The sequence below is a fragment of the Dipodomys spectabilis genome, unplaced genomic scaffold (assembly GCF_019054845.1).
Source record: "Dipodomys spectabilis isolate Male_0828 unplaced genomic scaffold, ASM1905484v1 ptg000170l, whole genome shotgun sequence".
Lineage (NCBI taxonomy): Eukaryota > Metazoa > Chordata > Mammalia > Rodentia > Heteromyidae > Dipodomys > Dipodomys spectabilis.
Window position 1 is genome coordinate 754,867 of NW_024870847.1, and position 14,744 is coordinate 769,610.

The following is a 14,744-nucleotide window of genomic DNA, read 5'->3' on the forward strand; positions in this document are numbered from 1 at the left end:
CCTTCAGACTGTGTTTCTTGTTCACCCCTTTTCTCAACTCCATTACTAGAGATTTTTCTCAGAGATGACTCCATCATCAACTTTTCATTCTTCCAAGCTGGAAAAATGAAGTTGCAGATCAAGACGCTTAGACAAAAAAAAATGTAAGAGACTGAATCTAAGACACTTCTCTCATACACAGTCCCCGCAATCATACAAATCGCAAAACAGTACTTATAGTTTCATATTTTTCTAACATGGCCAATGCATGAGGTTGCTTGCTTCTGTGGGTGGCTGTTTGGGCCTCTTCCTGATGATGCGGATTAACTTTACATCTCAGGTCCATTTTCAGCTAAAAAGGATGGCAGGTTTAGCCCATCCATGAGGTTGGCTGAACAGATGGCTGGATGTGTCTCCTCTTGAGGGGCTCCTAAGATCCCTCATGAATGGCATGCAAGATCTATGTTGCAAATACCAGGGGACATTAAGGTATACTACAAACACCAACTCAGCAAGGCAAAGTTTACTCCAGCAGAACGTATCCAGTCTGTCGCAAGGCCAAGTTGAATAACCACACTGCATAGGCAGCCCATCTCTGGCTATCACGAATTTGAATTTTGGGATCGTCTTTCATGATGGTTCAAATATCCCTTTCAAACTGTCAAAAGTTTTAATAATCAGTCAAATCCAAATCACCTGGCCATATTAAAAGAAAAACATCCACTTTTTACCCAGTTGTTGTTCTACCACTAGTGCCATTCCCCTATCCCCTAGCACCTCCAATAACATTGGTAAGGTTGTGATTACCTTTACAAGGGCAGTGCTTATATCAGTCAAACACTTCATGATTTAACTTGGGAAATGTGATCACTATTTTCCTTAGCTTGGACTTCATTTAAATCGAAAAGTGTCTCTATTGATTCAGAAAGAAAGAGTGGATATTATGCATTAGTTTCTTTCTTTTTTTTTTTTTTTTTTTTTTGGGTCCGGTCGTGGGGCCTGAACTCTGGGCCTGGGCACTGTCCCTCAGCTCTTCAGCTCAAGGCTAGTGCTCTACAACTTGAGCCACAGCGCCACTTCTGGCTATTTTCTTTTTGATTATTTGGTGCTGGGAATCGAACCCAGGGCCTCAGGCTTGCAAGGCAAGCACTTTACCACTGAGCCACCTTCCCAGCCCCAGGAAGAGTGGATATTATGGTAGGCACCTGAGATGTTTTGCTATGTATATCAAGGGCTGTAGACCTCATGTGTAATATTTTACTAATTTTTATGGGGAATAGATGATGCATTTTATGTGCAACTAGAAACAACTTTCAAGCATAAGAAAAAGAGAAAACGTATCTCATATGCTACATATGCTATTATATATTGAAAATGTGTATGATAACATCCAAATTATGGCAAATTGACAATGCATTTTGTACAAAAGGGGTGATTTCCCTGAGCGTACTCTCATTACATTAAAAAACAGTCTCACTGCACTGAAGGGACGGAAGCCAGGAGGAGGAACAGAATGAGTGTTAAATGGAACAGCATACAACAAAGGGGCTTCTCAGCTGCATTGGTCATAGAAGGAAAAGAACGAAGCAACCCAAAGACAGTGATGGGAAGGGAGCAATAAGAGGGAAAGAGAGAATAACCTACAGTAAGCAAAAGCAAGAAATGCAAACACCAACTCTGCAAGGCAAAGTTTTCTTCTGCAGAAGGCCTCCTGTCTGTTGAATAAGCACTCCACTTGAATAAGCCCACCACTGGCTCCCACAAATTTTAACTTTGGTATCATCTTTCATGATGGCTCAAAGTTTTAACCCCTTTCAAACTAGTCAAAAGCTTTAATAATCAACCACAAACACATCAGCTGGCCATATTAAACAAAAAATATCCACCTTTTTCCCAGCTGGTGTTCTACCACGAGTGCCATGCCTGTAGCTCCTAAGACTTCTGTAAAATAGCATTGGTAACGTTGTGACTACCTTTACAAGTGCAGTACTTATATTAGTCAAGAACTTCAAGATTTAACTTCTACAATTTTCTCATCTGATTTTACTTTCTTTTCTTCCAACCTAGTAAGCACTAACTTTCCAATTCAGCAGTATCCAATAGGATATTTTGATTTAAAAAGGTGTTTGGTTAAGGCAGTTTTTCAGTCACTGAACAAAACCTCTTATACAAGAGATAAAGCACCCATCTACACATCACTCTGCAAACAATTATTAAAGTGGTAAATATTGACACCATGATTCATTCTTAAAATGCTTGTTCCACCCTCAAACTAGTAAAGGGTCTGACACCAGACACGGACACACAAACGTTTTCTCTTTTTAATGTGACTGTGGGCTGGTCTTGGGTTTGATCTCATGCTCTGGGCATTGTCCCTGAGCATTTTTGCTCAAGGCTACCACTCTAGCCACAACTCCAGTAGTATCTTTTTGCAGGTTAGTTAGAAATAAAAGTCTCATCTGTCCTGCCTGGGTTGGCTTCAAACAGAGATCCTCAGTACTCAGACACCTGAGCATCTAGGATTACACTCAACATCATCTCAGTTTTTATGTAATTTGTTTGCCATTACTTAACCTTTGTAAGTCTTTCTGCAGCATTGGCCTCCAACCACCACACAGATTCCCTTTCAAATATATTTATTGTTTTTTGAACAGGTTTATTGTGAAAATATTGTACAGAAGAATTATGTACATGAGCATGGTGAAGTGCACTTTTCCTATCAAGCATTGTTACCTCCTCCTTTGTTTTTCCATCTTTAACCTTCCAGCTCCACAACTACACTATATACTCCCCCCTCCCCCTAAATTGTAAAGTTTGTTTTTCAACAGTGTCTTGTGCATCTCATTGTTAGAATAGGTCAACCTCTATCCCTATTTAAGTGTTTTGTATTTTTCCCTTTCACTCCCCAAATTAGAGAAGTGCATATACAAGGTGCAGGTCACGTTGGAAACACAGTGGAAACAGGGGTTATACCGTAGAGGAGTGGGGAATACAATGAAACAAAAATCACATGGAACATTATAATATGTTAGAAACAAGAGCAAGAAAAATCACTCGTGTCCCTATCTTGGGGTTCATTTCACGTATCTTCATCTTATATGGTCAAGTATCATATTTAGGCCAAATTTTTCGCATTCAATCCTACCAGTGGCTCCTACTTACTTTTCCTTGGTGGTATTTCCAATTAACAAACACTGCTGATAAATAAAAGTGCATATTGGAAGAATCCGATTAGGGACACCATAGATTGTGGAGATCAACAGAATAAAACTAATTTGAGCTTCCGTTTCTGGTTTCTAGCTTTAAGCTCTTTGGAAAAGATTCAGGGGCCCCTAAATAGCATAGTTGTAAATATGAAGTTTGAATGACCCCCTACCTATGAAGTCTCTCCTTACTTAATTGAAGGCTTTTGAGAATGGTCAGGTGTAGGTTGGCTAATTGAACCAAAGCACAGATTTCACTCCAGTTGGCTAGTAACATCTCCAATAGTGGTCTTCTGCAATACCACCAGACATTTCCCCTTGCTATGATTAGTATTTATTGCTCATCTCAAAGGGTTTGCCTTCAATACATCCATGTAATTTTTGCAGAAATGTCAAATTTTCCCCAGGTCTAGTTGACTTGAAAGAATGGATTCGGTCAGTTTCACTGGTTTTTGAAGTAAACTCTTGCTTCTGAGAAGAGCAACAGCGTGTTCCATGATGTCTCATATCACATTTGGCTGACCTATCATGAATTTCATGCCCATGGGGTCTGAGCTCCATGACAGCACAAAGAGAACCTCTTGTGTGGCCTTCCTGCCACACAGTTACAGCAGTATTTAGTATGTAGACAGAATCACGCACAGTACTTACCTAGCTTATACAGTCTCAATTTCAATCTGGGTAGACTCAAAATTGAAAGTCATACACAAAGTATCTGCTCCAAGGATGAAATTGCAATCATATCATAGGATTAACTAGAGGGTCTACTGTGGCCCTGGAACTAAGCATGGTCACTTTAAGGGCATCAAGACTTTTTGGAGTTCCCCAAGCAGGATGTTTTCACAAGTGAATAGCTGACAAATATTAGACACTTATCTGGGCATTATGAAACTGAATCATGTTTTGACCAATTTGATTATTAACTCCCTCCTTACTAGAAGGTAATGCCCTCCCCACTAGAAGGGAAATTTTCATTCCCTCCCATACTCCCCCCAAACTCCCTCCCTCTTGGTAGGAAACCCTCCCTCCCTCTTGGTAGGAAACCCTTTAGGTGTAGCTTGCCTTTGTTTTGTTGTTGTGGTTCGTTCTTGGAACTGAAATCTGGGCCTGGGTGATGTCCTTTAGCTCTTCAGCTCAAGGCTAGTGCTCTACCACTTGAGCAACAACACCACTTCCCGTTTTCTGAGTGGTTTATTGGTGATAAGAGTCTCACAGAATTTACCTGCCTTGCCCAGCTGTGAACAGCTATACTCAGATCACAGCCTTCAGAGTAGCTAGAATTACAGACGTGAGCCACACAATCCCATTTTTTCTCTTTTCTCTTTTCTTTAATTTGTAAGTTGTGAGGCCTGAAATCTGGGCCTGGACACTGTTCCTCAGCTCTTCAGCTGAAGGTTAGCACTCTACCAGTTGAGCCACAGTGCCACATTTGGCTTTTTCTGCTTATCTGGTGCTGTGGTATCAAACCTCGGGGCTCATGCATGCAAAGCAAGCACTCTACCACTCAGCCACCTTCTCAGACCTCATCTGAGTTTTTAATTAATTCACTTGCCAAAGTTCAATCCTTCTAAGATCTTTGTGCAGCTTTGGCCTCCAACCACCACACAAACTCTTCCGATTTCAGATAATTTTCTAGAACTAATTTTCCCATGACATCCTACTACAGCATTTAGTTTATGGGTTTAAAAAAATCTTTTAGTATATTTAATAAACCTCTGTTTATCTTATTCTACTCTACATTTTATTTTTGCCAGTCCTGGGACTCCCTTAGCTTCTTTTGCTCAAGACTAGCACTTTACCAGTTGAGCCACAGTGCCATTTCCAGCCTTTTCTGTTTATGTGGTTCTGAGGAATAAAACCCAGGGCTTCATGCATGCTAGACAAACAATTTACCACAAAGCCATAATCCCAGCCCCTAAACAATATTTTATTTGTACTAATCATCAGAATAAAAATGATTCATAAGCTGCTATCTGGTTTCGGGCTTTGATCTTTTTGGAAACTCGGTGTGGGGTGGGGGGAGGAATCCTGAAAAGCACCTATGTAAATAGGAAATATGAATGACCTGCTAGGGAAGGGGTGTCTCCTAACTAGTATAAAATGTTTGAGAGTGGACAGGTGGATGAAATTCTAGGGTGAAAGGAATGGCCAATTGAACCAAAGCACAGGTTCTACTCTATTTGTCCAGGAAGGTCTCAAACAGTGGTCCTCTACAATACAATTAGACATTTCCCCTGGCTATGTTTAGAGCTTACTGCTCATCTCTTCATAGGTTCAGCCTTCACTGCATCTTGATAAGTTTCCCAGAAATGCCTATTGTTCCCCCTACCTAGAGAGGCAAGTGGTATAGTTGGCCTTGGGAATATAGGGTTTTTGTCTTAGATCCTTACTCTTGCGAGCAGCAACAGCAGGGTCTTACAAGTTTCCCCACGGATGTGGCTCCTCCTGAGGCACACCCCATATCCCACTTGTGAAACAAGGAACCTGGACAAGTCCCCAAATTGTTGGGACTACTCCTACAGGGTAACCCTATATCCCAAGAAAGACCACCAAGTTTAAAGGAACTTAACACAGCATTAGTTCTGTTAAAGGGCATGTTATTGACAGGAAGCCAATTAAGCAATCACCTTGAATAGGAAGTCTGTCCAGGTTTTACCCCTAATGAGTTACTACTTCTGGTATTAATAAGAAATTGAGTTCACAATCTTGCTCAATTGGCTCTTCTGAGACTCAGCTGGCTAGTTTGAAAGGGGTTATCAGTTTCAGAGCAATCCACTAAACCAGGACAACTTGGCCAGAAATGGTTAGAAAATTCTTACTCAGCTTGTTCTCTATGAATTAAATTATGCCTCAAGTCCATAGAACGATTTTAGTGACAAGATATACTTTAGTTAAAAGAGCTTTTGTAAGATGATGGCTACACTTAGTCAGTCTTTTCCCTCAAGCCATCACTTTCAGAGAAAAACATTCTAACTTCTTCACAGTCCATTCTCAGACAGAATTTATTATCAGCAGCAGCCTCTTTGGAATGGAGGCTTATGAGCTTCCAGGTGAAAACACCTTATTCACATATAGCCTTGGTTCCCTTAGGCAAACTTGCTTCAGCAAGCGGTTATGAAATCAACAGCTGTGTGTGGCCGCATCATTATAGAGATCCTGTCTTGTACTTCTGCTCCTACTGCTAATAGAAAGAGGAATTCCTGCTCTCTGGTGGCACATAGCACACATATTGAACCCTGAGCCCAGAGCACAAATTGGGCTGCAGCATTTTCAGAGTCATAGATGAATCAGTCAGATCGCAGCTGCTTGGCTGACCACAGGGCACACTTTTGATGCCACATTTCTGAGGCAAAACAGTTCTAAGATGCCAAGACACTATGGTAGGGAGAGGCCTGAGGGAGAATTCTTGGTGGGAAGGAGAAGGTGAAAGTTTGGATTTACGTTTTAAAAAGGCAAGCCACATTCTGAATTGCTTGAGGCAGTGAGCAGATCAACATATTTTCTAGCCCTCTAGATGCAGCGTATAAGACCACTTCCCACATCTCACCCTCAATCTCTCCTGCCTGGCAGTCTTCAATTTGCTCTTACATGAGTTAAGCAGTTTTTAACACAGCAAAAGTCAGCAAACCTGATCTAGCTGGTGAAGAAAGCATATCCTCTGGCTTTAGAATAGATCAATTTCTATCTCAGAACAAGAGGAAGAAAAGAAACCACATTCTACAGAATTTAACACCTCAAAGATGCTAGTTTGCTGCCTTAACATTTCAATTAGATTCATACAAGAAAAAAAGAAAACCTGAGAATTTCTGGAGCCTTTACTAGCCTAGTACTGTGCTCTTGTTGGAATTTTTTGTTTGTTTTGAATTTTTTCCTAATACTTTAGAGATCCTAGTTAGAAGAACTGAGACAATGTAGACATTAGCCTGGTTCAGATTAATCTGAAACCACAGCACCTAAATGATCGAATTCTATATCGAGTCTGAAAGCTAAAGGCCAAGGCTTCCATCCCCCCCAACATCTTCAGAATAGTAGAATTGTCTAGGTCTCGGGTTTGTTTCATTTAAAGAATTAGAAAGCAAAAAAGTTTTTAAAGCAGTTTCTTCTTCTAAGCAAAAACAGAACAGTGAAACAGTCTCCTCCTTAAAGCAAAAACAGATTAGTGAAACAGACTCCCCAGCGACAATAGGGACAAAGAGCTGGTTGGAAGGAGCCCAAATCCCTCAGGTAGATGTAGAACCCTTTGTCTCTGCCCATTAGGGCTTGTTCCTAGATTGATTGGTCAATGGGTGGGCTTGTGCTCCAGGCTGTCTCACAATTGGTTTCCCAGTCTCAGAGCATGTGTATGGAATTTTCCTTATTGGATGTCCCATCTCAGAGCACAAGCACAGAAAACACTTTTGATTGAATGGGAGTTAAAGGGACACTCCCCAGACCATAGTCAGAAAAAATGCATTTGTTAGCACCTAATCATTGATGGAAACAAGGTGTGTATTTTTTTTTGCTGCATCATTCATCCCCACCATGTTGGAGCCAGTTCCAACCATCACCTTTTATCCATAACTACCCATCTGAAGTGGTTTTACATCTCCTGAGTGGCATATCTCCACTTGTCACTCACAGGGCACTGTACATTGTGGTTTCCCATGAAACACTATGTTGACAGAGAGATTGGATATCTAAATTGCTGTTTTGAAGCAGCAAAGCTCTTAAACTTGCACATTTACCTTGAATTCAATTTGATTTCTATTTATAGAAGGCAAATTTAGTTCTGGTTTGAGCCAACATGTTAAGATATCTTTAACAAATCTAGGGCAGAATAACTGGACTGTATTTCTAAAGTCCAGTTGAGGTAGGCGCCACCATTCCCTGAGTTCTTGTATAATTTCTCCAGAAGGTACATTTTGAGCTGCATTCAGGCTGAAGATCGTCTTTGTGCATCTGAAAGCATATACCTAGGAATCTAAACTGCAGATGAAGCAAGTTCTTAGTAGCAGAATAGTATGTTCAATATATAACTGGTAATGACATTTTGATGAACAAATTAAAGAAAAATGATAAAAGGAGTGTTATAGATCAAGCTACATTGTATTTATTATCTGACTTGTGCAATGATGACCATTTTTCCAAGTACTTAAAGGAAAATCTATCTATCTATCTATCTATCTATCTATCTATCTATCTATCTATCTATCTATCTATCTATCTCTACATACATATATATGTATAATATATAAATATATATTATACATATATATATATATATATTTAAAAGCAATACTATGTATTTTCTGTGAGTGCATATTGATCCACAGTGTAAGTATCTTAAGGACAAGAGAACTCAAATCATCACAAAAATTCCATTAGTAATGGTTTTTTCTCTGATCTGTTGAAAGTCAAGAGGAAGATTACTTTCATGAAATTTCCAAGAAGATGGAAGCATAGTGCAGCATTAGGATATAGCCCTCACTGTCTTGGCCCAAGGAGACTCCTAAAATGCCAGTAATCACTTCCATGTTCCGGGAAGTGAGGTGAAGTAACAGAAAGAAGGAAATAAAGAAATACAGAACATGTGTGTACTGTCCTTTAAGACAATCTCCTAGATGGTATCAGGTAATATTTTTATCTGTATTATCTAAATATTACCACTATTAGGAAATGTTATCGCTATTTTACTTAGCTTGGACTTCAGTTAAATGGAAAAGTATCTCCATTGATTCAGAAAGGAAGAGTGGATATTATGGTAGGCACCTGAGATGTTTTGCTATGTATATCAAGGGCTGTAGACCTCATGTGTAATATTTTACTAATTTTTATGGGGAATAGATGATGCATTTTATGTGCAACTAGAAACAACTTTCAAGCATAAGAAAAAGAGAAAACATATCTCATATGCTACATATGCTATTATATATTGAAAATGTGTATGATAACATCCAAATTATGGCAAATTGACAATGCATTTTGTACAAAAGGGGTGATTTCCCTGAGCGTACTCTCATTATATTAAAACAGTCTCAGTGCACTCTACGGAGGGAAGCCAGGAGGAAGAACAGAATGAGTGGGAAATGGACCAACATACACCAAAGGAGCCTCTCAGCTGCATTGGTCATAGAAGGAAAAGAACTAAGCAACCCAAAGACAGTGATGGGAAGGGAGGAATAAAAGGGAAAGAGGGAATAGCCTACAGCAGGCAAAAGCAAGAAATGTAAACATCTCCTGATATGTAAGAAATAGTTTGTATTGTCAAAGTTAATAGTATTCACAATCTTTATAGACTATTATAATGATAAATTTTCTTGTGAAGGTTAAAATATGTTTGTGATTTTAACTTAGTATCATGATTTCGCAATACTGTGACATGTGTGAAAATAATGGAAACACCTATCTCAATTTAAAAAAATGGACAAGGGTTGGGTTAGTAAGGATGGTAGAAAATATTGTCAGACACCTTGTATTCATATACTGTTTCGTAGAATGGTAATTTGTTTGTACAACTGCCCAAAGATAATAATAATAACTTGTTTAAAAAATCCGCCTCACACACTTAAATTAGATATAGTTTTGACCCCAGGTTCATTGCATACTGACAATTTAAATTGTTTTCCCAGCTTGTGGTTGTTGATTTTTCTTTTTTCAATATTTTGGGTTAAATGCAAAAAACTTAAAATTTATTATCTTTATTAAACTCTGTGTTAGCATAACCTAGTTAAATAAGTGGATTTCATTTTTATATATCCACATAAGTGTACAATGTACCTTGATTATACTTACCCCTTCAACATTCTCCTTCTTTTCCCCAGGTTTTATTACCTTAATCATTTTGAGAATACTTCATAGTTGTAGTAAGTACATTTACAATATTCTACAAGCTCAATGTCCACACTCTTTTCATCCTCCAAGATTCAAATTCTATATTCATTTAAACAATTTTCCACTCTCCTTTGCTTCAAGATATGCATCAAGTCTGATTTTGCTTCCTGTCTCTATCAATTTGACTGTTCTATGTAACTGATATGAGTAGAATCATGTAATATTTGATCTTTTTATGACTGCCTAATTTAACTTAGAACACTGTCCCAAAGATTTATCCATAAAATAGCATCTGTTACAACATATTTAAAGATGAAATTATATACCCCTGTATGTATAAAGCACATTTGCTTTAGCTGTTAATTTGTTGATGGCCACTTTGATTGCCTCCATATTTTGAGTATTGTACAAAGTGAATACGAGTGTACAATATCTCTTACAGACTTTGTGTTTAGATGTTTAGAGAATATGCCCAGAAATGGAGTCAATGGATCATATGACAATTTTCTTTTCTTTCTGTTTTTATTTTCTGTCATGGGGCTTGAACTCAGGATCACGTCACTGTCCTTGAACTTTTCCTCAAGGCTGGTGTTTTATCACTTTAAACCACAAATCCACTTCCAGTTTTCTGCCCAGGCTGGCTTTGAACCAAGATCTTTGGATTTCAGCCTCCTGTTCTGAGTGTTTAGGATTACAGGTTTGAATAATCCAGTTTTTAATTGTTTGAAAAGATGCCATACTGTTTCCCATAGAAAGGTTCCAATTTTACACTTTTGTCAATATTGTTACTTTATTTTTTTGGAATTATCCTACCTAATTCATATGAAATGGTAATTTTCTTCATTATTTTGACTTACACTTTCTTGGTGATTAGTGATGTAAAACACCTTTTTTGTGGGCTTCTTAACACTTTGTCTTCTCTGGAGAAACATCTGTGTTCTTTGTACATTGCAAAATCAGATTGCGTGTTGTTGTTTGGATGATGTTCTTTATAAATTCTTGATGTGAACCACTTATCAAATATATGTTTGCAATGACTTTATCCCATTCTGTGTTGGTTTTTTGGACACTGGTGATTGCATCCTTTGGTACATCCTGATTTGTGTTTTCCTACAAAGTATGACCCTTCTCTGATGTCATTGTCCAGTATGACTTCTGGCCCTGTAACTACAAACCATCATATTGATTTGAACTCTTGTTCTGGTAACAGTGAACTAAAGCTACATAATTATGCTCTGGTCGCCTATCTACTTTCCTCTTTTGGATCTCTCTCCTTCAGTTTTTGGTAATGGCTTTGGGGCATATCCACAACTTATTAGGTCCTTAAAAACCTGTAGAAAGTTACAGCTCCTAAATTTAGTTAGTCCTAAAGGAAATATGTGACTTCCAATTTCTTTTTGTTTCCTTTTTGAACGTTTTTGATGGTAAGAATACTGTACAGAGGGGTTACACTTACATGAGCAAGGTAATGAGTACATTTCCTATCGAGCATTGTTACATTCTCCAGGCAAACAAGATAAAAATTGAGAACTTCATAATATAGAAGCACACCAAAACTCTCGGTATATATTTTTTGTCATATGAGTATTTAGAAATGTGTGAATCTAGATATTTAACCTACTTGCAAGTTAATAATGAACTTGTAACATTTCCATGGATGCTAGGTGATTTATAATGCTCTTGGGTCAGAGACAAAAAGTACTTAATTTTTACAGCAGTAGTGAAAGCCAGTGAGATATGCATGTGTATGTGTGTTTGTGTATGTGTATTCGTATATTTGAAGTGAATCTCCTAGCCCTCAATGCCACTGAGTGAAGCAAAGATAGTCATGAGAAACCTATACAAACAATGGGTTCTGATTTTGAGCAACTGCAATCTATATAATGAGGAATAGGCATGCCTGAACTTTACTCTAGAAGATGACAAAAGCTTAGAAATAGCTTGTAAAGAGTTCCAGGAAGATGGCAGAGGAGAAGCTGGAGGTTAAACAAGCTCTCGCATAGAAAGAAAACTTTTAGTGTTCCAGTGAACAGTCCTAAGGCAGAGAATCACACCAAGTGTGCCATCACAGTACAGAGAGTTATGCCAGAGAGGGAAAATCCAGGCAAGGAGACAGATTTGAGCACTTGCCAGCAGCCGTGGCTCTGGCTTCAGCTGCAGTGGTGACAGCCATAGCCACCAGACCAGCAACAGAGAGAGTCTGGGACAAAGGAGCCAGACGCAGCGTGCTAGCGGATTCTACTCAACACCAACAAGAACTGGCAAGGAGCAGACATCTTCATCCTGCAGTTCGCAGACCAGAGACAACCCAGGAACCACGACTAGGTGTGAGTAGAAGCCTGACATCCCGTCTCCCCTCGGCCACCATAGCTTCATGTTTGATGAGGAGGATGGCGATGGGGAGGATGAGGAGGCCAAGGATGGACAGGCCTGAGACCCAACGACCCAGGTGGAAAGCCTGAGCGGATTGGATTTACAGGGGTGCGCCAGATAGTAGACTTGAGTTCCAGGAAGTTGGCAGAAGAAAAGCTGGAGGCTAAACAAGCTCTCGCATAGAAAGCAGTTTTAGTGTTCCAATGAACAATCCTAAGCCAGAGAATCACACCAAGTGTGCCATCACAGTACAGAGAGTCATGCCAAGACGGAAAATCTAGGCAAGGAGACAGGTCTGAGCACTTGCCAGCAGTTGTGGCTGCGCCTGAGGCTGCAGCGACAGGCAAGTGGATTCTACTCAAAACCAGCAAGAACCGACAAAGAGCAGACATCTTCATCCTGCAGTTTGCAGACCAGAGACGACCCAGGAACCAACAAGTCTCAGTGTGAGTAGAAGCCTGACATACACACTCTTTCTCAGGGAGCAGAGGAGGGAAGGCCACTCCTCCCCCACACACTCCCAGAGATCTCCATCTTTGATACTGACAAAGGCCCAGCTGAGCTGCTAGCTCCAAGTCAGGCCTTGGAAGAAAACTAGAGTCATTTAGCAGGTCACAAAAACCAAACTGACCTGCCAGACTCAGCTCCACCCAGGGAAATATCAGGCAGCTCGGGCCACCAGCCACAAAAGTGTCTTTCTTGACTGGGTAAACAGAGCCAGAGGCTGCCCCTCCCTTTAGCAGCCTGGAAAATCAATTGAAATTCAGTTAACATAAACCCTGAGAATGGCCCCAGGCTGGGCTCATTGAGTGTCTCAGAAAATAGCCCATCAAGGACTACTGTTTGCTGAAAGGCTTCAACTCTACCCAGAACCTAGCCTCATCACAGCATCTCCAAAATTGAGGAAACAGCCATCTCCCTCTTTTGTGATACTCAAAGCAGATCTCCCTCCCATTGAACTAACCTGGGAGGAGGATCACAAAATCCTGGGTAACACAGAGCATTTTTCTGCCTGCTCAAACAAACTGACATAAGAAACCAACCAAGCAACAGGAAAATCAAACACCATAAGCAGACCAGAGACTCCAACAAGAGGCTGATTACAGACACAAGGGAGATACAAGATATTCCCACATCTCCCACAAAAATCAAAGAATTTATTTTTGTATCTTTTATAATTTTTTTTGTAAAACTCTTTTTAAATTTAAAATTTTAACATTTTTTAAAAAAATTGTTTTCTAGTAACTTTTTTTTCTCCCTCTTATAATTTTTATTTTAGGGGTATATGTGTGTGTGCATTTTTCTTTCTTTTTTTTTTTTCTTTTTGAAATTTTTTTTTCTTTTTTGTTTAGCTCTACAGAACTTTTGATCTTTTCTTTCTCTCTCATTTTTTTTCACCTTCTCTTCTCTTTCGTTCTTCTTTGTGTAACTTATTATATCCTCAGATATACCCATAGTTGATTATTTAGACCTTATCCCCCATTGTGTACACACTTAAACCAGAAATTTATTACTCAATTCAAAACCTCTTAGACTTAAATTCCTTAATAGCAGTATTAACTCTTTATACCTATGTAATATTTTAAGTATTTTTATTTTTAAATTTTTCATGTCTCCTTTATATCCCTCCCCTTCTCTCATTATATAAACGTTCTTCTCTGAATATTTCGTTTTCAAATTTGCATAATTTTAAGCATTGCACTTTTTAATTTTTAATTTTTGCTTTTCTATTTTTTCCTGTATCTTTTTTCTCTTTCTCATTCTCTCTCTCTCTCTCTCTCTCTGCTTTCATCCCATCCGAACTATTTCTTGCTTTGAGATTAGGACATAGTTAAGTTAACTCTCCCTGTGCCTTCCCACATCTCTCTATTCCTATTTTACCCAAACCTCTCCCTAAACCTAATAATTTCTGGTTTGCCAAATTCTTCTTTGTGGTTCATAGCCCATTAATATTTAGTTGTTTGATGTTGAATAGATATATCTGTTGAACTAGATTGTATCTGTTGACTTTTGACTGTGCAACTACAGACTATAGGTGATGCTTGCCTTAATATAGTGTTCTACCACAAAACTGGTGTTACTTTCACCTCAAAGGGGCAGAGTAAGTTGGAAAAACACAAGAAAAATGCCAATTCCGGGTATCCCCACTCCCAATCATGATAATTAGGGGTCAGAACAGATAATGAATAATCCAGAAGAGAGTTCCCAAATAGCTCTACAAACACTGCTGGCAAACATGGTAAATGAAAAGATTGAAAACCTACAAAGGACTCTGTATGAGCGTGATAGGTAGAGAGAGGAGGCAAACCAAAGGTCAGTACAGGAAAAATTGAAAAACTACAAAGAGCTCTGTGTGAGTGTGATAGGGAGGGAGAGAAG